The sequence below is a fragment of the Cynocephalus volans genome, chromosome 7 (assembly GCF_027409185.1).
Source record: "Cynocephalus volans isolate mCynVol1 chromosome 7, mCynVol1.pri, whole genome shotgun sequence".
In the NCBI taxonomy this organism is placed as follows: Eukaryota; Metazoa; Chordata; class Mammalia; order Dermoptera; family Cynocephalidae; genus Cynocephalus; species Cynocephalus volans.
Window position 1 is genome coordinate 96,761,501 of NC_084466.1, and position 25,731 is coordinate 96,787,231.

Consider the following 25,731-nt stretch of genomic DNA (forward strand, 5'->3'; position numbering starts at 1 on the left):
TGCATACACCCCCATTTTATTTTCTGAGCTCTTCCTTACTTTCTGGCACAACAAGATGTTCCAGGTCATTTTGTACCTTCCTGCTCTAGCTCTGAAATCGGTCATTTCTCCAAAAAGCTCTGGTTCCTTTTTGTGGGGAAAGGTTTTTATTTGGAAATCAAGATCTGGGCAGGGATTCTTTAATTTTGAAGTTAGTTTCAATCATAAAATCAAGAAGAATGTATTTCAATTTTTATAAATCATTATATTTATGGTTAATTTAGCTATTCTCCCCATCCCCCGTTTTGGTAAAAAGAAAACATTTAAGGTTGCTTTTTAGATTTTTCTTATTTACTTGAATATAATTAATTCTGACCTCAATTATTAGGAGAGAACATTCAGGGCTGGCCCCTGGCTCACTTGGGAGAGTGTAGTGCTGACAACACCAAGTCAAGGGTTAAAATCCGCTTACCGGTCATCTTTTTCTTAAAAAAAAAAAAAAAAAAAGGGAAAGAATACTCACCACAAGAGCAACTATAGATCATAAGTTTCTAGATAGATACTTGAGTATAATATATCCTCAAAAGAAATTTGAGATAGACTACATAGTTTTTGAAATACTATAATCCATGGAACCCTGAAGAAAAGTGTAATGAAACATGGGACATCTCACTGAATTCATTTTAAAGAAATTAAATCAAAGCTTTATAAAATGACACCTTTTGCAGTACAGATGCTTGTTGCAAAAGATATTTCATTTTTTATAGTGGTGTGACAAGCTGGACACTGCTAGGGTAATACCTCTCATTTTTATTTTTACGTGATAAAGGCAGATGAACTATAACACGTACATCAATTTCTATTTTAACTGAATGAAATTAAATACTGTCTCTTGATAACACAGATCTTTCAACACAACATACTTTTGAAATACTGAAGATGAAATAAATGGAGGTAATATTTTATGTGAGATAGCACAGGGGGCAAAGAACAAATCCATTTCTTTGTTGCATATACTTAATATTCATTCCCAAATCCATCGTTGCGTGGGAATCACCTACGACTTTTAAAATTCAGATTCCTGAGCACCATCCTGGTCCCCTGAAATAGCATATGTCATGATACAGGAATCTCTTTTTAAAATCTCTCCAGATAATTTTGAGGTATTTGATCACTAGACTGGTTTGGGAACTTTTGGACTTGGCAAAAAATACATTTATATGGGTGTACAAGTCTCATTATATACACAAATTTGCCATGCAAAGCTAAAGCTAAAGCTGTTAAGCTTTGCATGTAGAAGGCATTCGATATGTTTGCTAAAAGAATTTTGACTTCAGATTTCACTGGTCACCAGAAGAATCTCATTATTAATTTGTACAGGGGATAAAAACCCTGATTAGTGATATTATACATTCATGTGACAGGGAACAACCTTGCACAGCACCCTGAAAGACAACATTAGATTGGTGGACCGATTTCTAATGTAGAATGTACCTATGTTTGGTTATGAATCTGAATTCTGCTAGGTTACTTTATACGCTTCAGAAATGAAGAAAGGGCTGGCCAGTTAGCTCACTTGGTAGAGCGTGGTGCTGATAACACTAAGGTGTTTGGATCCCCATACCTGCAAGCCGCCAAAAAGAAAAAAAAAAAGAATACTCTCATTTATAAGTTTAATCTTTTATTTTTTGTTGGTTGGCAGGTACGTTGTTTAGTTTTTTGTCTCTGTCTAGTTACCCTTTTCACTAATTGTTCTACTTGATGCCAAAATGACTAGGCAAAAAATACAATAGAAGTTAACATTTGCATGGTTTAAAACAGTGGTTCTCAAAGTTTGGTTTGCGAACTCTTGGGGGTTTCTGAAACTCTATTGGAGATCTGTAATGTCAAGACTGTTTTCTAAAAATTATGATGTTATTTGCCTTCATCATTGTCTCTTGAGCGTATAGTAGAGTTTGCCAAAGACTGCATGATGTGTAAGAAGGCAACATTTAAAGAAGAGAAGAAAAGATAGGACAATCAGATGTCTTCTGTTAAGCAGGACATTAAAGAAAATTGCAAGAGCTTAAAACCATACTATCCTTCCCTTTTGAAAAGTTATTTTTCATAAAAATATGTGTTCTTGGGGCCGGCCCGTGGCTCACTCGGGAGAGTGTGGTGCTGAGAACACCAAGGCCCCGGGTTCGGATCCCATATACGGATGGCCGGTTCACTCACTGGCTGAGCGTGGTGCTCACAACACCAAGTCAAGGGTTAAGATCCCCTTACCGGTCATCTTATAAAAAAAATAAATAAAAATTAAAAAATAAAATAAAAATATGTGTTCTTACTTAGCAACTTAACCCAGTGATAGTTTTGTCTGTCTTCTTTTGTTTCCATGGTTGTTACCTTTTCTACAGCTCTGCTAAATTCTTGAAAAAATTTTTATTGCAAAGTTTTCTGGATCATAATCATAATATTTTCCTTCTATTTCCATAGCAGGAGAGAGGATCCTTCCCCATCTCCACTTCTGATAGAAACACCTTCTTCGGGGGAAAAACATGCTATTAAACTATGCAATAATATTATTCTGCAAATAAAACACTTGAAAAACCCATACAATAGAGGAAATGGTGAGGAGGCTTCTAAATCCAAAACAGCTTCAAGGCTATAAAATAAAGAAATTTTACCAGAAGTTTGTAAACCTAAACCCAGTTCGAGAGGAACAATTCCCAACTCACTGTGGTCCAGTTTTCCTACCACTGATTCCTTTTCGCTTAGCCAGTGAGAAAACGGGAACCAAGGAAGTAGCGTCAGTCACAATAAATTTCTTAACAGACTCCTATACCGCTGTGGGGGAAAAAACCAGTGGAAATTCCCGAGGGCTTCTGGGAGCCCTCCCGCTCTCCGGCCTAAAAGGCGAGGGGGCGTGGCCTGACGCCGGGGCGTGGCGAGTTGTTTCCCCCGCCCCTCCCCTGTCCTTTTTGCCCGTGCCCCTCCCACACGCATTTCGCCACAATCCCGACAGGCCCAGCGGCTGGGAGCGTCACGTGAGACCGGGCGGTGGACGGGGGAGGCTTGTCTCCACTGTTTCTTGGTCTCAATGGTTGTCAGAGGTGGGCATCTTTGACGGAGGAGCTGCTGGAGCTCCAGTGTGGACGGGTGAGTTGGACTCTGAAGGGTGTAAGGAGACAACCATTTAGGAAAGGCGATGTGGGGAGGGGATGGTGAAACAGCTTTAGGGACCTGGGCTTCGGAGCCGGCCGTTTGTCTGTCCCAGGGTTCCGGCAACTTCTCGGGTCCGCCGGGATAGCTGTCTCCCTGATGCGCACAGCTCTGGGCGCTGAAAGGAGTCCTCAGCCCTGCCCGCTGCACATCCTCCGCCTTCCTTCACCTCACGCCGTCCCTTCTCCCTGTCCCGAGAGAACTGCTCCCCGTACCGAGTTCCTAACGGCAGCGTTCACTTGGGCGCCGGCGTCCCTCTCCTCACGGGCGACCGACCGGGTGACACAGGTAGCCTTGACTAGCTCTCCTGGAATTTGTGGATGTGGTTGGAAGCGGTTGAGGGAGTTTATAGCTGGATCTCTGATAGGCAGAGATATTAACCACTGGACCGAAAAGACGTGGAAAATCAGCGGGGACTCAAAGGAGTAACACAAAGTTCAGGCGTCTCGGACTGTTCAGTTTTCCCTCTTCCAGCGCCTTCTCGTTCTCATTCTCTCAGGTTTCTTTCTCACCATCCCATCGTGACTTACCGTATGACGTTTTGGGAAAGAGTCAGGTGTTACTGACTCCTCGTGAATGTTTCTAGAAGAGTTGTTTTTTTGTTTTTTTTTAAGATGACCGGGTAAGGGGATCTTAACGCTTGACTTGGTGTTGTCAGCACCACACTCTCCCAAGTGAGCCACGGGCCGGCCCTTGGAGAAGAGTTTTAAACGGACTGTTCTTTAGGTTGCCATCTCCGTAATCTGTGGTTTATGGTTTCTTTAAGGTAACCCTTTTAGACGCCTAAAAATGCTGTAGGTACTAGTAAATATAAGTAGAACAAACATTTTGTAGCTAAGAGACTAAGATAAAATATTTTATTCTCCCTGTGGCACCTTGGAAAGTCTCATATTCTTTCTGTTCTTTTGTAAATAGATGTTTCTATCACACTTTTTTGCGAGGCTTCTTTGATACCTTTATTTATGTTGACCTTTATTTATTATTTATTTATGTGACCCTTTGGGTCACGTGCAGAAGTGATCTAGCCCTAGAAGAAAGAGGTTTGCAGATAAGGTGAAACAAGTTCGGGATTGATAGCTGTAGGAGAATTTAGGTTTTATTAAATCTCATGACAATAAAATGTCAGCATCTTGAGATAAAGATGTTGGCCAGGATGACCAACCCTTTGTCTTTCTGGTGTGGACAAGTTATTGAGCTTGTTGAATATAGCTTAATCCTAAATACTTTAGAACCTACTGCCAGTTGCCCGTGAGAAGGTGGTTCTGGCTTCCAGCTACCTTGGTAGGTCCCTGATTATCTCTTTTACTCAAGAATATCACTCTGGCCATCTCATTATGTCAAGAAAGTGTCATTGACACCATCTAAATGTCTTTATCAAGGGTCATAAAACACAAAATAATATTAACAAAAAGCAAAGATTTAGGAGTGGCTTGTGAGCCTTGGGAGAAAGGAAAATAGTGATAGAAATTAATAAAAGCTAGTAAGAGCAAGAAACAAGTGGTTATTGCTGTCTTTCTTTATACACCATAGAGTATTTACTATATTGAGTAGACTTTACATTCCCAGGAGTTGCATCTTGAAACTGACTTTTCCACTGACTTTTCCTATATGTAAGAATAAAATAATGGTAGGTCATTTCTCCCATAATGCAATATTATATAAAATAATTATAACTGAAATATTTAACTGACCAACTTCTTCAGATCTTATAATACTCAGAATTATAGGACCAAGGTAATTGATAAAGCTTTTTTAAAACCTAATTTTGCCACTTTCAATCTTTGATTATAGCAGATTTTAAATTCCATGTTGCATATGAGCCTTTGTTAAACTAAATAATTATTATTAGAGTGCCCAAGTATTTGAAGAATGCCTAATCCAAGTATGATAACTGTCGGGCTAAGAGACTGTATTGAGAGAGTTTTATATGAATGCTGTGAATGCTGAGCTCAGTAAAGTTGAGTGTTAAACGGAAGATAGCATGTTTCTTTACTATATAAGGGGAGCAATGAGTTGAGCACCTGGGAAGTTCAAATCAGAATTCATGGTGACTTTTGGTAATAGACAGGAATGATAAAATGGTTTTGTTTTTATTTTTAAGGATAAATTCAGGGTAATATTCTTGTGAAGAAGAGCATGAGATACTGGATACCTACAGGTAGAAGAGATAACAGTTTAGAATGTTACTTGACCAAAAAAAAAGACAACTGTGGAATTGGACGACTAGGAAAACTGATTGGCAATTAAATATAATTAATGATCTGGCATTGGGAAGTTAAATGTTGCTGCATTGGAGGAGAGATGTTTTAGTCTTGTTTATGAGAAAAGAAAGTGGATTAATCTTTTTTTTCCCCTAAACTAATGGGATGATCAGTTTTTTAAAAATTGTAAACATTTCTAGGCTAACTGATACTAAATTCAAAGTGGGTTTTACCCTGATAAAATTGAAACTTTAGTGTAATCTTTGAGAAAGATATGCTCATCTTTCATGTCTGATATACAAATAATGTTTGCATTTATCTTCAAAGTGATTTAATGTTGGTCATTTAAAACTTAAAAGTGCCGGTTCTAATAAACCTTGCTTGTTCAGAGTTGGACAGTTACTTGGTCTGTTATAAGCACAACTTATAATTTAGATTTTGCTTTTTAAATTTTTTTTCATTGAGTGTGAGAATTAACAATCTATTTTTATTTTTGCTATTTAGCAAGCTATTTTTATTTTTGCTATTTAAAATTAGTAAGCTATTTTTTCCCTTTTTAAAAAATAAGCATCAGTACTATGATCGCCACTATCCTAGTAGGATTGAGTCAGCACTCAGGAACATGGCGCATAAAGGGCAATTAGAATCTGGCTCAAATGCATCTTTTTCCCTTCCTATTCCTTCCCCCATGTTCTAGCCTGATGAAATACTTTTTGCTCCCCCTACAAGCCATATCTTTTTGTGTCTTTATGCCTTTGCACAGACTGTTTGTTTTATTAGGAATGCCTTTCCACAATCTCTCTGTCTTCTAACTGATGAGCTACTTTTCATCTTTAAACTATTTTTTTTGTCTTTTTCGTGACCGGTACTCAGCCAGTGAATGCACCGGCCATTCCTATATAGGATCCGAACCACGTTCCTATATAGGATCCGAACCCGTGGCGGGAGCGTCACTGCGCTCCCAGCGCCTCACTCTCCCGAGTGCGCCACGGGCTCGGCCCATCTTTAAACTATTTTAATGAGTTGTTGTTCAAAATGTAAAACCCCTTTTTGTGCTGCTATAACTGAGTACCTGAGACTGGGTAATTTATAAAGAAAATGAAATTTATTGCTTACAGTTTCTGAGGCTGGGAAGTCCAAAGTCCATCTGGTGGTGGCGACAATGACCCAGAGGTCTCACATTGCAAGATGGTGGAAGCAGAGAGAGCAGAGGGAGAAAGACAGACAGTCCTCTTCTTTTAAAGCCCTCAGAATCACGCCCCTGACCACCATTTTAAATCCACTCACTACTGTACGGTCCTACAACACAATCACCTCTTCAAGGCCCCACCTTACAATTACCATGATAGGATTTCCCACCCTCTTTGCAGTCACAGTGGGGACTAAGTTCCTGATACATAAAACTTGGGGGACACAACTCAAGCTTCTGGGAGTTTTGGGGGGACATAATTCAATACACTACATACCCTCAGGTGGTTCTCATAATTTATTTCACCAGTTTAAAATATTCTTACTCTGTTGAGCAATTGTATGTATTTTCTATGGGATTGATTCTTGGTGCCAGAAACTGGGTTTGCTCATATACTGAGTACCCAACAGGGTGCTTGTCATATACATAAGCCCAGAGCATGTTTGGTTAATAAATATTTCATCTGCTTTAAAAATCAGAATAGAAAAATGATACAATCCAATGGATTGTCTTCTCTGTAATTTTTATCAGCTGATATATTTAGAGAACTTACCTGGACACATCTAGAAAATTCCATCCACACATCAAGAAATGTGTGTAATATGTACCAAGTCATTGGAGGGAGAGTTGAAAATATATTCCATTCTTTGAGGAACTCAGAGTCTAGATGTGGAGACAGACAGATGGATTGATAATTCCAATTTAAATTTAAGGTAATCAAAATTAAAGAAAATAAAAAATTCAGTATCTCAGTTTCTCTTAGACACATTTCAGGTACTCAGTAGTTGCATGTGGATAATGGCTACTGTATTGAACAGCATAGATATAAAATGTTTCTGTCATCACATGTTCTTTTTGACAGCTGTTGTAGAACATTATAAATTTGAATCTGCATTCTCTAGTTCCAGATGACAGTTAATTTTTCATTTCAACCGTGTTCCTTTTTCAAATAAAATTTGCTTTTAGATTTGGAAATTGTATTTTTTAAAATTATAAAGTGGATTCTATTGTAACATATTTCAAATGAAGCAACATTAGTAACTTTCTCAGGTCCTTAACATGAGAGAGCATTTAAATTAAGCAGTTTCAGAATTTTCAACTTCAGCATTGATGCCATCTGACTTTCTGTGCTAATAATTCCTGAGATGGTATTGAATCATACTTGTTAAGAGCAATGTTTTTGCTTCTGCTGTCTACTGGCTATGACCATAGGCAGGTTTTTAAAAGGCTTTGGTCTTTGGTGTACTTCTCAGTAAAATGGGAGTAGTAATAATACTTCAAAGGGTTATTGAAGACTAAATAAGGTATTGGATGCCTGGTACTTAACATAGTACCTTTCACAGAGTAGTGTTCATTAAATCCTAGCATTAAAGAAAATTTGAACTACCAATTGTTTTTTAAAAAGAATTTTTTTAGAAAGTTGAGAAAATTAGAATATAAATTAGATATTAGATTATACTAAGGAATTATTGTCAAATTTAAGTATAACAGTTACATGATTATGTGGGGAAAAAGTCCATATTTTTGGAGAGAGAAACTAAAATATGTAGCAATGAAATGATATGCTATCTAAGAGGAGCTTTAAAATAATTTTTAAAAAACCAGAGAGGAGTAAGAGGGCCAAATTCTGCCTTAAACAGCTAAAAAAAAGTAGACAAAATATACAAGTCAGTGGTTTTATGGATTTTGGACATTGTGCGACTAAGGAGAGTGATCCCTGAGGTGAGCTCTGTGATTGCTCTGGCTTGCTCCCTAGAGTTTCCCAGTTGCAGATGCAGGGAGGAGGAATTCAGGCAGAGCACAGTGGTTTCCCTTAATTGAGGGAATCTGGGGAGGGCATCTGGAGTTTGCAGAGCAGACTACAGTACTGGAAGTAGGACAGCTGCAGGGAGGGAGAGCTTCAGAGGTCTGCAGAGGATCCCCCTCAAGTATTAGACTGAGAACTGATCAGTGCATATATGTGAGGAAACTTCTTGAGGCTAGTAAAAGAACCATTTGGAAAGATTAGGGAAAACAAGACTTATAGTTCTTGCAGTCAGGAATAGTGTTTTGTTTGTTTCTTTTGTTTTTTGTTTTTTTGTTTTTTACCAGCCACAGTAGAAATGTCTTAACAGATCATTGTGTAGAGTCTCTTTCTGAAGGATTTTGCCTTAGTAGTGGGGTGAATTAGCTTTATATGCTACTCTGACCCAGCCTGACAATGCTTAAACACAAAATCCAGAAGGGTATGGTTTACAAGTAATTTAATCATGTCCCTGAAGAAAGTTCATTAATAGTTACAGGAATACAAAAATATCCAGCATAAAAGGTAAAATTTACAATGTCTGGCATCCAATCAAAAATTACTAGGCATGCAAAGAAGTAGGAAAATATGACTCATAATGATGAGAAAAGAATCAAAACCAAAACAGAAGTGACTCAGCTGATAGAATTAGTAGAGAGAGATGTTTAAAACAGTTTTTATAACTGTATTCCATATGGCCAAGAAACTAGAGGAAAGATTGAATATGTTAAATAGAGACATGGAAGATATAAATAGACCCAAATTGAAACATCAGAGATGGAAACTATGTCTGAGAGAAAAAATACACTTGATGGGATTAATGGCAGATTAGACATCAGAGAAAAAAGCCTGAACCAGGGCTCATGAAATATACAAAATAATCTATGCAGAATACTTGCCAAAAATACTTAATTTGACTCTGATTAAGCCTTTAGATGTAAATTCCAGTTTATAGTGAAATAAAGGGAACAGAGAAGCAATTTAAACCACACCACAAGGAAGCAGTCAGACAAGTACAGAATGTGAGAAATGCTGCAATATAGTTGCTGTGTTCTCTTCAGAAAATAGGGTTGTGCTATGATGGGTTGCACAACATGGTGAATGTACATAATGCCACTGAATGTACATAATGCCACTGAATTGTATGCTTAAAAGTGGCTAAAATGGTCAATTTTGTGTTATATATATTTTCCACAATTTAAAAAAATTTACCATTTTAATAATGTTTAAGGGTACAGTAGCATAAGTACATACACATTGTCCTGAAACCATCACTACCATTAATTTCTAGAACTTTTTCTTCTTCCCAAACTGAAACTCCATACTTATTAAACACTAACTCCCCATTTTCCTCTTCCTCTAGCCCCTGGAAATGACCATTCTACTTTCCGTCTCAATGGTTCGACTATGCGAGTTACCTCATATAAACGAAGTCACACAGTATTTGTCTTTCTGTGACTGACTTATTTCACTTAGCATAGTGTCCTCAAGGTTCATCCATGTTGTAGCATATGTCAGAATTTCCTTTCTTTAAAAGGCTGGATAATATTCCTTATATGTATATATAACATTTTGTTTATCCATTTTTCCATTGGTGGAGACTTGGGTGGCTTCCACCTTTTGGCTGTTGTGAATAGTGCTGCTTTGAGCATGGCTATACAAATATCTGGTCAAGTCCTTGCTTTTAATTCCTTTGGATATATATACCCAGAAGTGGAATAGCTGGAACATATGGTAATTCCATGTTTAATTTTTTTGGGAGCTGCCATACTTTTTCCATAGTGGCTACAACATTTTACATTCCCATCAGCAATGCACAAGGGTTCCGGTTTCTCCACATCCTCACCAACACTTGTCATTTTCTGATTTTTTCCCTATAATAGCTATTCTAATGAGTGTTGGTAAATTTTATATTATGTATATTTTAACACACACGTAAAAATTAAGGTTGTGAGGGGAGAAAAAGATTGTGTGTGGAGGGACTATTCTAGATTAAGAGTGACTAGAGAGACGAAACCAAAGGTAATGCATGATGTTTGTGTGGATCCTGGTTTGGAAATCAGTTATAAATTTTGGAAAATTTTGTATGTGTTCTGGTATTAGAAGATAATAGGATATTGTTAATTTGCATGGTTAATAATGGTATTGTGGTTATGTAGGAAAATATTATCAAAATATGTAGGGATAAAGTGTTACAATGTTTGTTAATTACTTTGAAATGGTTTGGCATTAAAAAATGGCTTAATAGATAAATAGATGAAGCAAATATGGTGAAATGTGTTCATAATAGTATTCTTTGAAATTTCCTACAAAGTTTTAAAATAAGCTATAAAGGTTTGGTGTTAATCTCTTCTCTGAAAAAGAGACCGTTTTTTAAATTTGCATTTATTTTTATAAATAATTTCTTTTAATCCTCAATACTTTTAGTTTCTCTTTTTTATAATTGATTTTATGGGGTTTTTGTCTTCTACATACTGCATGTGTACTCTTTGTGTGTAATTAGTATGCATTTTAAGAAGTGATTTTGGTTTACCTTCATCAGTGGTGTATGCATTCTTCATATATGAGGGGTCTTCAAAGAGTTCATGGAAAGATTCCTATTATCTTTTAATTCTATTTTACCATAAGCTTTTCGAAGTATCCTTGTATGCCCCAACTTTTGAACTGTCAAAGCTTTGGCATGGCTCCATTACTCTTAGCCTAGAGATTTTAATTTCATGCTCTACAGGAAAACAGCTCTTAACTCAATAATTTCCTTCTTGACTGCTTATTTTCTTTAGGCTCAGATTAAAGTCTTTGGTCAATTCCTAAGTATTGTGTGTGCTGTATTAGGATTCATGAAATGTCATTTTTTTTTTTTTTTTTGGTTAAGAAGGTAGATGGCAGAATCTTTAGTGTTATTGTGGGAAATCTGGGGTTCTATTATAAGAAATTAAACATCCTATCCTTATGAGCTTGTTTGTTTAAGCCTGTATATTTTTAAATTTTCCCAATATTAAGCATGTTCATATTCATTTCTATAGCTTAGTATGATAGGAAGACATTCAGAGAAGAAGTTACTGGTTTCTTTTTCCAACTTTGCTGCTAACTAGCTTTATGTTCTTGATGAAATTGCTTCCTCTCTGGCCTGTTTCCTGCCATATTGAATTTTTGAAAATTTCTAAGGTCTCTTTCAGCTCTAATATTCTGGTGTATTATGAACTTTTCTCTTTATATTTTATCTCAGTGTTTGAGAGTATTGGGGTAGACCATGTACTGAATCCTCTTGTTAGAAGTGTATGGGTTTCTCTCTTTCTTTCGTTTTTTTTTGTTTTTGTTTTTGTGTGTGTGTGTGGCTGGTTGGGTACAGGGATCCGAACCCTTGATCTCAATGTTAAAGCACTGCATTCTAACCAACTGAGCTAATAGCCCTCTTTTTTTTTTTTTTTTTTTTTTTTTTTTGTCTTTTTGTGACCGATAAGGGGATTGCAACCCTTGGCTTGGTGTCGTCCGCACCGCGCTCAGCCAGTGAGCCCACCAGCCATTCCTATATAGGATCCGAACCCGTGGCGGGAGCGCTGCTGCGCTCCCAAATGCTGCACTCTCCCGAGTGCGCCACTGGGCCGGCCCCTCATTTTTTTTTTAACAACAAAAACCTTTATGTTTTTAACCCAGACTCCCCTATTTTTTTGTGGCAACAGGAACTTTTTCTTTATACTGAAAAATATATTTATTATAATTCTTCCTTTGACTAGTAAAGTAGAAATATGAAGTAAAGTAATATATCATGTTGCACTAGATATTTTCTATTTGCCCCTCTATATTTACTCTCTAACCTTCTCTACCCTACTTTATGCCCCAGGAAGCTGATTTTTATGGACTACATCTACAGGTTCTTTTCCCTCTGGTATCCAGTAGGGTTTGGCCAAGATAGCAGGTGAGAAGAGAGCAATGTCTGGGTATTTATTTCCCTGGCTCCCTCTTTGTCAGTTGGTAATAGTTGTATTCCTCTGCTGAAGGCTACATCTCTCTTTGCAAGCAACTCTCTCCCAAAATTGTAGCTACAATTGACTGTGAATTTTGGTAGCTCTTACCTTCATTGGCCCATTAAGGCCTAGTGGCTTCCCACTGTTCTTATGTCCAGGGTATTTCACTATCTCTTTTGGTTTTTGTTGACTCTACCCAGATCTTTGTAAACAGCCCTTTTGTTAAATTTTGTCTAATTACACCACACTTGGCAGTTTCTGTCCTCACATAATTTAAATCTCAGATAAATGATGATTCAATTACTTTATTCTTTATAATAAGCTTTTTGAACTAGATAGTTCAGTCTCCCCCGCCCCCGCTGGTACAGTGATGAAAAACTGGACACCCTGGACCTTAGTGTTATCACCACTTTGCTCTGAGTTAATCAGCCTTTCTTTTTTAAAATTGCAATAAAACATACATAAAATTTATCATTTTAACCACTTTTAAATGGATTATTCATTGGCAATAAATATATTCCTCAAGTTGTGCAACCATTGCCACTATCCATTCTTAAAACTTTTTCATCATTCCAAACAGAAACTTCATACCCACTGAACATTAACTTACTATTAGTCCTCCTCCTGGCCCCTGGTAACCACTATTCTACTTTCCATCTCTATGAGTTTGACTATTTTAGGTACATCATATAAATGGAGTCATATTGTAACTGAAAAGTCCTGTTGCCTGATGCATAGCAAGCTGAGTACTGACACTAGTTTTTGCAGAAGAGAAAAAGGTTTATTTGCAAGGCAGCCAAATGAGAAGACAGGAGAAATAAATCTCAAATTTGCCTTACTGACAGCAGGAAATTTATGGGGAAATTGTTAGGGGTGGTGCGAGGTATGGGGGATCATGATTGGTTAAAGAGTTTGAGGAAGTTCTTTAACGATCTGCACTGGTGCAAAGCCATCTGTATGCCTCTTTATGAGTTGCATGTTCAAAAAAATGGCGATGTTAGTGTGATCTGGAGGTGGAGTTTTCAGCCCTCTGGTGTCAAAGGTCACCTATTGGACATTCTTGCAGGTTTACTAGAGAGTCCGTGGGTTCAACCAGTTTAGTCTGGTTTGTGCTGGGCCATGGTAACTCCAGTAGTCCTGCAAAATACCTTAGCAAAGAGGTTAATCCATTCACAAGGACACAATTCTCATGATCCAGTTGCCTTCCAAAGGCCCCACCTTTTATATACCATAATCGGATTTCCCACCTTCTTAACACTGCTACAATAGGGGTCAAGCTTTAATGAGTATTGAGGGATATTCGATCCATAGCACAATCTGGCAATTTCACTCCTATGTATATTCCCAAAAGAACTGAAAGTAGGGATTCAAACAGATATTTGAACGTCAAATGTGCCCCCTGGACCACTGACTTCCCAGCTTTTGAAACTGTAAGAAATAAATTTCATTTGTTTAATAAATACAGTTTCAGGTATTTTATGAGTGACAGAAAATAGACTAATACAGTATGTTACTTCTATGTTCAACTTTTTGAGGAGCCACCAAACTGTTTTCCACGGCTGCTACACTAATTTGCATTCCCACTAGCAATGCACAGCATTCCGATTTTTCCATATTTTCTCTGGAACTTGTTATTTTCTTGTTTTTTTTTTTTTTTTGATAATAGATATCCTAATCAGTGTGGATAGTATCTCATTGTGGTATACATTTGCATTTGCCTAACTACTAATGATGTTGAGTATCTTTTCATGTGCTTATTGGCACATAAAATCTTTGAAGAAGTGTCTGTTCAAGTCCATTGTCCTTTTTTGAATTGGTTTGTTTTTTCTTGTTCAATTAGGGTTTTTTTTTGGAGTCAAAGTACAAGGTTTCTTAGAAATGGGAAAGCGATTACATGAATTTGAAATGGTATTTAGGTTAGAAGAAAAGGAACACAATTATCTACTTCCTTGATTAGAATGGTACAAAGGAAAAAGCAAACTGTATAGGAAAAACACTTTTTTCACTCTTATACACTCTCACTCACAGCATTTAAAACTTCACTTCTGATACCAGATTTATGATTTTTCCCCCCACACTAACCAGTTCTCCTGCACCAGCTGAATGGCCTACAACTTTAGTTAAAAATCTGACACTAATTGGGGTTAGTATAAACAACCCCTTTTATGTTATGTTATGTTATGTTATGTTATGTTATGATAGTCTCTCTAGATTGCCCCCCACATCAGATGCCAAATGCAAGCAGTAGGCTCCCAGGCTGTTACTGAGCTGAGTGGGGTCTGTCATCATCTGCTATGCCAAATGACTGAAGAGTCTTTTGCCAGAATTTACAGTGTTAAAGAACAGTGTTAGAGTGGCTAGTCAAGGAGATTGAGTCAGCTAAAGGAGCTTGAAGACCTCAAACTCTCTGAGAGCTTAAAATCACAGATACTTATAGGATAGGAATTTGGGTAGGGGTCTCAGGAATTATGTGGGTGTCTGATTGGTCAGTGGTGAAGTCAGAGTAATTATTTCTGGCATCCTGAAAAGTATTTTCCATGGCTCCTCCAAGTCTGGGGGTATACATGCTTCAAAGTAGTCTTGTGATCATGGGTGATCTGGAAAATATCTCAGAATTGACTTTATCAATGTTATCTATAGTCATTATCCTAAGGAACAAACTAAGGAACACACATCTTGTGGTCTTTAGGTTTACTCTAAAGAAAGTATGTGTTTAACTAACTCTAGTTTCATCTTATTGTTAAGCAAGATTTATTGACATTTCTAGGAATTCAGCCTATCAGGCTTGGTCAAGCAGTTTTTCTTTTGCTATTTCCCCTTCCCTCAGCTGACGTCTGTTCTGACTGGGGTCAGGGGAACAGCTCGGGGAAACTAGGGGTCTGTTCCCCAATTTCAAGGTTATCCACAACTTCTTTCTCACTTGGCTACAAATTGGAGGTTCCTATAATCCCTTTCTTGGGATCAGTTATTTGCTACAGCAGTTTACAAAACTCAGGAGAGTACTTTACTTACTATTAACTGTTTATTATAGAAGGATAAAACTCAGGAACAGCCGGATGGAAGAGCTGCATAGGGCTAAATATATAGGGGAAGGGGAAAATATATAGGGGAAAGTTTCCATACCCTTTCAAGGTTTGTCACCCTCCCAATTCCTTCATGTGTTTACCAGCCTGGGAGCTGTCTGAACCATCCTTTTGGGGTTTTTTTGAGTCTTTATTATGTAGCCATGATTGGTTAAATCATTAGCAATGGTGATCAACTCAACCTTCAGCCCCTCTCACCTCCCTGGAGATCAAGGGATGGGTTGGAAGTTACAACCTTCTAATCATATGGTTGATAACCCTGGCAAAAACTCCCGTCCACAGGCTATCCAGGAGCCCCAGCCTTCATTCATCTCGTTAGCATAGGAAAAGACGTTTACCACTTCAGAGATTCCAAGGGTTTTAGGAGCTGGCAGGAAATGGAAAGAAGACTAAAATATATATTTCTTTTTATAAATCACAATATCGCAAATAGCAAGGATAGATTATAGATAAATTTATGGTTAGAGTCTTACTTTGCCTTTTAGTTTGCACTAAAAAGATGTTTAGGTTTACATATTTGTGTAACATTTTAGTGAAAATTATATTACATCAAACAATATGGTTTTTATTTAACTTATCACCATCAGCAGTATCTTCTTACATTACCTTCCAAACAAACATTTATTAATAATTTGCAGCATGTTAGGCATTGTACTTGAAACAGAGTAAGGCTAGGCCTGTGAACCAAACTGACTCCATTTTCCCTGTAGAGGACACTTTGTTACTTTTCCACTCCTCAGTCATGAGACCCCTCAGAGCAAATGATTACCCCTTGGGCTTCCCTGGACAGACTGAAATAAGAGGAAACAGATATTTACTGAGTTGCAAAACCCCTCCCCAAGGCTTGTTTACTATAATTGTAAAAGTTACAGACTAACATTAAGACCCCTTTAGGAATTCCCACCTGCACACAAAGCTTCAAGGTGACTGCTACAGTGACCCTCCTGGGGTGACAATGATGAACACCACTGCCTACTGAGCATGGACCCATGATGCAACCAGGAAGAACAGAACAGACCACCTCCAGTGACGTTAGCCTATACTCCTTAACTCCTTTCCCTATAAAAGACCCTAAACAGCTCCTCTGGAGGGGCTAGCTTTACTCTCGCTACCCCCCTTATGCATAAGTCTATCTCCTCTTTTAATAAAGAGTTAATTGCTTTACTGTTGGGTACATTGTTTATTTGTATGACTTTGGAATCCGAGAGCCTAATTTAGTCACTGGCAAAAATTGGAAAGCTTTGGACACCAGAAAAGACTTCAAGAGGCAAGTGGCCACTGGGACTATTTCCCATGTCTCTCCTGGAGTCCCTGGCCTAAATTCTTTTATTTTATTTTATTTTGTCGATATACAATGTGGTTGATTACTGTGGCCCATTACCGAAACCTCCCTCCTTCCTCCCTCTCCCCCCTCCCACCCAACAATGTCCTTTCTGTTTGCTTGTCGTATCAACTTCAAGGAATTGTAGTTGTTATGTCTTCTTCCCCCCTCCCCCTGATTTTTTTGTATGTGTGTGTGAATTTATTTATTTATTTTTGACTCCCACCAATAAGTGAGAACATGTGGTATTTCTCTTTCTGTGCCTGACTCATTTCACTTAATATAATTCTCTCTAGGTCCATCCATGTCGTTGCAAATGGCAGTATTTCATTCGTTTTTATAGCTGAGTAGTATTCCATTGTGTAGATATACCACATTTTCCGTATCCACTAATCCGATGATGGACATTTCGGCTGGTTCCAACTCTTGGCTATTGTAAAGAGTGCTGCGATGAACATTGGGGAACAGGTGTACTTTCGACTTGATGATTTCCATTCCTCTGGGTATATTCCCAGCAGTGGGATAGCTGGGTCATATGGTAGATCTATCTGCAATTGTTTGAGGAACCGCCATACCATTTTCCATAGAAGATGCACCATTTTGCAGTCCCACCAACAATATATGAGGGTTCCTTTTTCTCCGCAACCTCGCCAGCATTTATCATTCAGAGTCTTGGATTTTAGCCATCCTAACTGGGGTGAGATGGTATCTCAGTGTGGTTTGGATTTGAATTTCCCGGATGCTGAGTGATGTTGAGCATTTTTTCATATGTCTGTTGGCCATTCGTATATCTTCCTTAGAGAAATGCCTACTTAGCTCTTTTGCCCATTTTTTAATTGGGTTGCTTGTTTTTTTCTTGTAAAGTTGTGTGAGTTCCTTGTATAATCTGGATATTAATCCTTTGTCAGATGTATATTTTGCAAATATTTTCTCCCACTCTGTTGGTTGTCTTTTAACTCTGTTAATTGTTTCTTTTGCTGTGCAGAAGCTCTTTAGTTGGATATAATCCCATTTGTTTCTTTTTCCTTTGGCTCCCCATGCTTTTGGGGTCATATTCATGAAGTCTGTGTCCAGTCCTACTTCCTGAAGTGTGTCTCCTATGTTTCCTTTAAGAAGCTTTATTGTTTCAGGGTGTATATTTAATTCTTTAATCCATTTTGAATTGACTTTAGTGTATGGTGAAAGGTATGGGTCTAGTTTCATTCTCCTGTATATTGATATCCAGTTCTCCCAGCACCATTTGCTGAAGAGGCAGTCTCTTCCCCAGTGTATAGGCTTGGTGCCTTTGTCAAAGATCAGATGGCAGTAAGTGTGTGGGTTGATTTCTGGATTCTCTATTCTACTCCATAGATCAGTGTGTCTGTTTTTATGCCAGTACCATACTGGTTTGGTTATTATAGCTTTGTAGTATAGTTTAAAGTCAGGTAGTGTTATGCCTCCTGCTTTATTTTTTTTGCTCAGCGTTGCTTTGGCTATGCATGGTCTTTTGTTATTCCATATAGATGTCTGGATAGTTTTTTCCATTTCTGAGAAAAATGTCTTTGGAATTTTGATGGGGATTGCATTGAATTTGTATATCACTTTGGGTAGTATGGACATTTTCACACTGTTGATTCTTCCAATCCAAGAGCATGGGATATCTTTCCATATTCTTGTATCCTCTCTATTTCTCTCAGCAGTGGTTTGTAGTTCTCATTATAGAGATTTTTCACCTCCTTGGTTTACTCATTTCCTAAGTTTTATTTTTTTGGTGGCTATTGTAAATGGGCAGGCTTTCTTGATTTCTCTTTCTGCATGTTCACTATTGGAGAAAAGAAATGCTACTGATTTTTGTGTGTTGATTTTGTATCCTGCTACTGTGCTGAAATCATTTATCAATTCCAAGAGTTTTATTGTAGAGGTTTTAGGCTGTTCAATATATAGGATCATGTTATCTGCAAACCGCGACAGTTTGAATTCATCTTTTCCAATCTGGATGCCCTTTATTTCCTCCTCTTCTCTGATTGCTCTAGCTAATAGTTTCAACACTATGTTGAATAGGAGTGGTGAGAGTGGGCATCCTTGTCTAGTTCCTGTTCTTAAAGGAAAAACTTTCAGCTTTTCCCCATTCAGGATGATATTGGCAGTGGGTTTGTCATATATGGCTTTAATTATGTTGAGATACTTTCCATTTATACCTAACTTATAGAGGGTCTTTGTCATGAATGAATGTTGAATTTTATCAAATGCTTTTTCAGCATCTATAGAGATAACCATATATGGTCCTTGAGTTTGATTTTATTAATATGGTGTATCACATTTATTGATTTCTGTATGTTGAACCACCCTTGCATCCCTGGGATGAATCCCACTTGATTGTGGTGAATAATTTTATGCATGTGTTGCTGTATTCTGTTTGCTAGTATTTTAGTGAGGATTTTTGCACCTATGATCATCTAGGATATCGGCATGTAGTTTTCTTTTTTGGTTATATCTTTACCTGGTTTTGGTATCAGGATGACGTTTGCTTCATAGAAAGAGTTCGGGAGATTTGCGTCCGTTTCAATCTGTCCAATATTGACAGTGGAGTGTTCAGGTCCCCTGCTATTATGGTATTAGTGTCTATTTCCTTCTTTAGGTCTAATAGAGTTTGTTTTATAAATCTCGCTGCTCCAACATTGGGTGCGTATATATTTATGATTGTTATGTCTTCTTGATGGATCAATCCTTTTATCATTAAGTAGTGTCCCTCATTGTCTCTTTTTATGGTTTTTAGTTTAAAGTCTATTTTGTCAGATATATGAATAGCTACTCCAGCTCGTTTTTCTTTTCTGTTTGCATGGTAAATCTTTTTCCAGCCTTTCACTCTTATTAGCCTGTGTGAGTCCTTATGGGTGAGGTGGTTCTCCTGAAGGCAGCATATAGTTGAGTCCTCCTTTTTAATCCAGTCAGCCAGTCTGTGTCTTTTGATTGGGGAATTTAAGTGTTTTACATTAAGAGTTGTTATTGAAAAGTGTTGATTTAATCCTAGCATTTTATTGATTTTTGTTTGGATGTGTTGTGTCTTTTGTTCCTTTCTTTCTGATTTACTGTTTGTTTTCTGTATTTGTTGGTTCCTTGGGTTGTAGATAGCCTTTTTTGTTTGTTTGTTTTCTCTTCGTAGATGCCATTTTTATTATACTAGTGGGTTTTGATTTTTCTTGGGTGTTTATGGTAGTGGCAGTTGTTTTTCAGGTACCAAACCCAGTACTCCCTTGAGGATTTCTTGTAAGGCTGGTTGTGTGGTTGTGAACTCCTGCAGTTTTTGTTTGTCTGAGAAATATACTATTTGCCCTTCATTTCGGAAGGATAGCCTTGCGGGGTAGAGTATTCTTGGCTTACAATCTCTGTCTTTTCGTATTTTGAATATATCATCCCATTCCTTTCTGGGTTTTAGGGTTTGTGATGAAAAGTCTGATGTTAGCCTGATTGGGGCTCCCTTATAGGTGATTTGACGCTTCTCTCTTACAGCTTTTAAGATTCTCTCCTTGTCTCTCAGTTTTGCCAATTTGACTATAACATGTCTTGGAGTAGACCTTTTTGGGTTGAATACGTTTAGAGCTCGTTGAGCTTCCTGGATCTGAAGATCTGTGATTTTTCCTTTACCTGGGAAGTTTTCTGCCACTATTTTGTTGAATATGTTTTCAATGAAATCTTCTTTTTCCTCCCCTTCTGGAATACCCATGACTCGGATATTTGAGCGCTTAAGGTTGTCTGATATCTGTCTCAGATTTTCTTCAATGCCTTTGATTGTTTTTTTCTTTTTTTGTCTGCTTGTGTTATTTTAAACAGCCCATCTTCAAGTTCAGAGGTTCTCTCTTCAACTTCCGCAAGCCTGCTGGTTAAACTCTCCGTTGTGTTTTTTATTTTGCTGAATAAATTCTTCAGTTTGGCAAGTTGTTACATTTTTTTTCGGGGCATTGGTTTCCTTGTACATTTCTTCTTACAGGTCCTGTATACTTTTCCTTGTTTCATCATGATATCTAGCTGAGTTTTCTTGTATCTCATTCAGTTTCCTTAGAATTATCACTCGAAATTCCTTGTCAGTCATTTCAAGGGTTCTTGTTCTATACGATCTAGAGCTTCAGAGTTATTACCCTTTAATGGTGTACTTTCTTGATTTTTCATATTTCTGTTATCTTTTCTTTGATGTTTATTCATTGTGGCAGGGGGTTTCACAGTCCACAGTGTTGACACTATTGTTTCTCTAAGATGTTGCTGGGGTTGCTAATTTGGTATGGCTACCTCAGTGATTGCTCAGTTGGCCACTAGTACCTTGCGTGTGTGGTTGCCTCGGGTCCTAGGCCTCTCTGGGGGGCCACCTCTCTGGTCACCTTGGACTCAGCTGGGCTGCTGGATCACGGGGCGGTACCACAGGGTGTGTGGTCTCTGCTGAGCTTCCACCTCCTGTTCTGGATGTCTCCCTGTTCCTCGCGCACTTGGCGGGGCTTCTGGGATGCGCCGAGGCACCGCAGAGTGTGTGGTCTCTGCGGAGCTTCCCCTTCCCCTGCTGGATGTCTCCCTGCTCTGTGCTTGCTGGGCCGGGCTTGGGATGGAGCCGGGTGGCGGCAGTGAAGCCTTCCTGCTGCTGGATCGCACGGCAGCGGCCCCCCCAGAGGGTGTATGGTCTCTGTGGATTCTCTGCCTCCCCTGCTGGACGTCTCTCTGCTCTGTATGCACTGGGCCAGGCTGCTGGATCGCGGATCGCGCGGCAGCGGTGTGGTCTCTGCAGATCTTCTGCCTCCCCCGCTGGACGTCTCTCTTCTCCGCGTGCATTGGGCCAGGCTGCTGGATCGCGCGGCGGCGGTGTGGTCCCCGTGAGTTCCCACCTCCTTTGCCAGATGTCACCCTGCTTCGGCACACTAGGCAAAGCTGGGAATGTAGCTGGGTGCTTGCGGTGAAGCCTGCCTGCTGGATCGCGCAGTGGCAGCCCCAGAAGGTGTGTGGTTTCTGCAGAGCCTCCGCCTCCCCTGCTGCACGTCTCCCCACCCCATGCGCACTGGGTTGGGCTGGGAATGGAGCCGGCTGGCGGTGGTGGTGATGAAGCCTATCTGCTGGATTGTGTGACAGCGGCCCTGCAGGGCATGTGGTCTCCAGAGAGCTTCTGCCTCCCCTGCTGGACGTCTCCCCATTCCGTATGCTCTTGATGTTATGTTTTTATAGTTGTAAATTGGTTGATTTGTGGGAGAGAGTTTCGCTAGGGACCGTCTATTCCACCATCTTGACCTGTAGTACCTTGGCCTAAATTCTGACAAGGCAATTCTTTATTGTCTTTACCTTTCTCTGATTTTCTGAGCCCTCTTCTGTTTGGTTAGATTCTATCCATGTCTTTATAGATGCACCTGGAGGGCTCCTGGGTATGCTTTGTTTTTTTGATTTAAATCTAGTTGATACTTTTATGCTTTATGCTGAAAACAGTGGGGAGATCTGCTTTTATCAATTACTGTTAATGGAATAGGTTGGCCCCACCAATTAGGATAAAGTGGACCCCACTGCTCCTCTTTTTTCTTTCTTTGTTTGCTTGCTTAGACATTTAGTTGAGTACCAGTAATCTGAATAAACCTTTCAGTCCTTGAATCAACTCTTGGACTTTCAGGTCATTTGTTTAAGGCGAGAGGGCAAGTCAAGCCTGACCTGTCGGTAACATACTTAGCTTTTTGCAAGTATTATCTCATTTAATCCTCATCATGGTCATTCATGTTATTCTAAATGTTATTATCCCTGTTTTATGGAAGCACAAAATTGCCAAGTCAGGAATCACAGTTCTGACTGACTACAGAATTGATGGCCAGTAAGAGTTCAGGTTAGTTAAGATCTGGTATCCAGAACTAATTAATTACCTAGATTGCCTAGAGTAAAACACTTAACTTTCTGGGCCTCAGTTTATTAAAACAAAACAAAGTTAAACAAAATGTATAATAACACATACTTGTATGTTCATTAGCACTTTCATTTTTGATCTTCTAACTTTGCTTTAAAAAGTCCTAAAGTTTAAAACATCTTCAAGTAAGCAAGGGAAATTCTTTTTAGAAAGAGGGCTGGCGGTTAGTTCAGTTGGTTAGAGTGCAGTGTTAAAATACCATGTCAAAGGTTTGGATCCCCATCCTGGCCAGCCACCAAAAAAACTAATAAAGTAAAAAAGGTACCTGAGTAAATAGAGGTTGGAGTAAAGAGAAAAAAAGGAGGAAAATATCCTGTGAGATACCTAGTATTGTTGTCAATCTAGCAAGTTTGTTTCTAAAGAGAAAGATTGTTATGAGAGGTTCTATAAAGATGTCTGTTGCTGTGAATAAGAAAATTCCACCGAAATTGTTCTTTACATAGGAAGAGACTTCCTTTGGCAGATATAAATGTAATCCATACAGATTTGTCCATACTGCTAATCAATTCTTTGGTGTTAAATGAAACTATAACATGTCATTGACAAATAGTTGAGTTATGACATGGAATTGTTATTACATTTGAATACAGGTACCACAATTTCCCTGTCTGGAAATTGAGTATAGTGCAAATGAGAACATTTTCATAGGAGCACATATAGAGTTCTCTGCAAATACATGGTGGCATTCTTACGTGTTGATTCCTTCATTCTGTCTCCACATATCATTTCTATATCTCAGTGGGATTTAGAGCTCTTAATAGGGAAGCCCATAAAGTATTCTAACTCTGTGTCCAGTGGTACATATAATGCATTATTCTTGATTAATATTTTATGTTTTTCTTATTTCTTAAAAATTTACTTTTCCTAGGTTAAGTCCCAGTCTCAGCCTTTTGAGGAGCTTGGTTTAGTCAACGAGTGCTTTTGACATACATTCCCATGTTAATGCTTTGAATACAAAGCATATCATATCCTCAACAGACTTAAGGGTGAATGAGTTAGTTGATTAGCAAATCAAAAATGAGGATATAGCTGTAGGTTTACATAGACAATTTAGGTGTGTTCTCTTTTATAATTAGATTAACCCAACCTAATAACAATTTTTGGATTGTTGGGTGCCATTAAAGCATTTTTTAATATCGTATATATCATATACAATCATATTTTTCCACAACTGTCTAGTCTTCATCAAACCTAAGCATAAAAATTCACAAGCGTACCTGTTTTTTGGGTCTTTTTATTATGAGGGCTCCTGTGTCACGTAAAACTTATATTAAATAAATTTGTATGCAATTTTCTTGTTAATCTGTCTTTTGTTTTGGCGGCCTGAACCTATGATGAGTGAGGAAAACAATCTTTCTTTCCCTACACATATATAAGAAAGACTACATGAAATATATGTGTACACTTTAGAGAATAAGTATAAAAGTGGACCTTATAGGAAACCGTCATCCAGGTCCAAAAAGAACATTTTCTTCTCACCAGAGGTCCCCCATGTACCGCTTCCTGATGAAAGTCTTCTTCTTCCCCTCAGGAGATAAATTACCATCCTGACTTTTGGTGATAATCATTATTATGTGCTATCACCAAATATACAATTTAGTTTTGCTTGTTCTAAACTTTGCAAGAGGTCTTTAATCTTCATGAAAAGATTTGTATTATCTTTTTAAATTTTTTTTTTTATTGGTGACTGGCTGGTGCAGGTATTGAACACTGGATCTTGAAATTGTCAACCCAATGCTCAAACCAACTGAGCTAACCAGGCAGCCCTGTATTATCTTTTAATTCTATTTTCCCATTTAACTTTTTGGAGTATTCTCATATACAGATGAAATCATACTGTGTGCAGTAGTTCCCTCTTATCCTTGAGGGATATTTTCCCAGGCTCCCAGTGTATGCCTGAAACTGCAGATAGTTCAGAACCTGATTGCTGTGAATCAGAACATGTTTGTTTTCATGTCTTTCACCCACAAATTTAATGCCTTTTCGATCTTAACTTAGCACTTATCATGCACTGTGGCCATAACTTTTGCAGTTTGGGGTGCCACAGCAAAACTAGCATGAATTTCTTTTTCCTTCTTCACAATTTCACAGTTAGATTAATTCTCAATGTAGATTTTAGCAACCTCAGCATGCAATTTTTTTTCTTTCCTTGTTAAGTTGAGAACTTCACTTACAGGAAGCATTTCATAGCTTCTCCTTGGTATATCTGAATTGCCAGCATTACTACTCTTGTACTTTGGAGCCATTATTAAGTAAAATAAACACAAGCACTGTGATACCACAACAGTTGACCTGATAATCAAGAAGTCTACTAAGTGACTAATGAACAGGTAGTATATACAAGAATAGCATGGAGATGCTGGACAAACGGATAGTTCATGTCCTGGGTGGGACAGTACAGGATCACATAAGATTTCATCACACTACTTAGAACGGCACACAATTTAAAACTTATTTCTGGAATTTTCCATTTAATATTTTCAGTTGACTGCAGGTGGATTAGTCTGTTTCAGCCCCCAGAACTCAGATGCTTTTCACATACAAATACATTCATTTCATCCCCAAAGTCTTAACCTGTTTCAACTCAAAAGTCTGAAGTTCAGAGTCCCATCCATGAATTTAAAGCAAGTTATCTACTTCCAAGATACAGTGGTGGTACAAGCATAAGGTACATATTCCCATTCAAAAAGGGAAAAAGAAACCAAAACAAAGGTGTAACAGCTCCCAGACAAGTCTGAAACTTAGCAGGGCAGGCATTAAATCTTAAAGCCAGTGAATCATGTACCTTGACTCCATGTTCAATGTCCTCTGCATGCTGGTGTAGGGGTTGGGCCCCCAAGTCCTCAGGCAGCTCCTCTGTGGCTTTCCTGGTCTCAGATCATGCTTTAGCTCTTGCAGGCTAGTGTTGCACTCTTATATAGCTCTACAATTTGGGGTCTCCATGCCTGTCTTGCTTTCATGGCTCCACTAGGCATGGCACTGATGGGGTTCTCTATTGCAACTCCTACTGCAGGTTTCTGCTTGGCATTGCTCTAACGAAGCCTGTCTGCGATGACTCTGCCTCTGTGACAGATCTCCTTCTGGGCCCCCAGACTTTTCCATAACCC

At 38.5% G+C, this 25,731-nt stretch overlaps 1 protein-coding gene across 3 annotated transcripts in view; it reads left to right on the forward strand.

The window, feature by feature from the left end:
• The first annotated feature begins 2,976 nt into the window (after window positions 1-2,976).
• The window catches only part of MICU1 (mitochondrial calcium uptake 1), a 269,066-nt gene continuing 246,311 nt past the window's right edge, over window positions 2,977-25,731 (forward strand). For all 3 annotated transcript variants that reach the window (XM_063102252.1, XM_063102253.1, XM_063102254.1), the window contains exon 1: window positions 2,977-3,120. The gene's annotated coding sequence lies outside the window, so the exon portion shown is untranslated. The remainder of the gene's footprint in view (window positions 3,121-25,731) is intronic.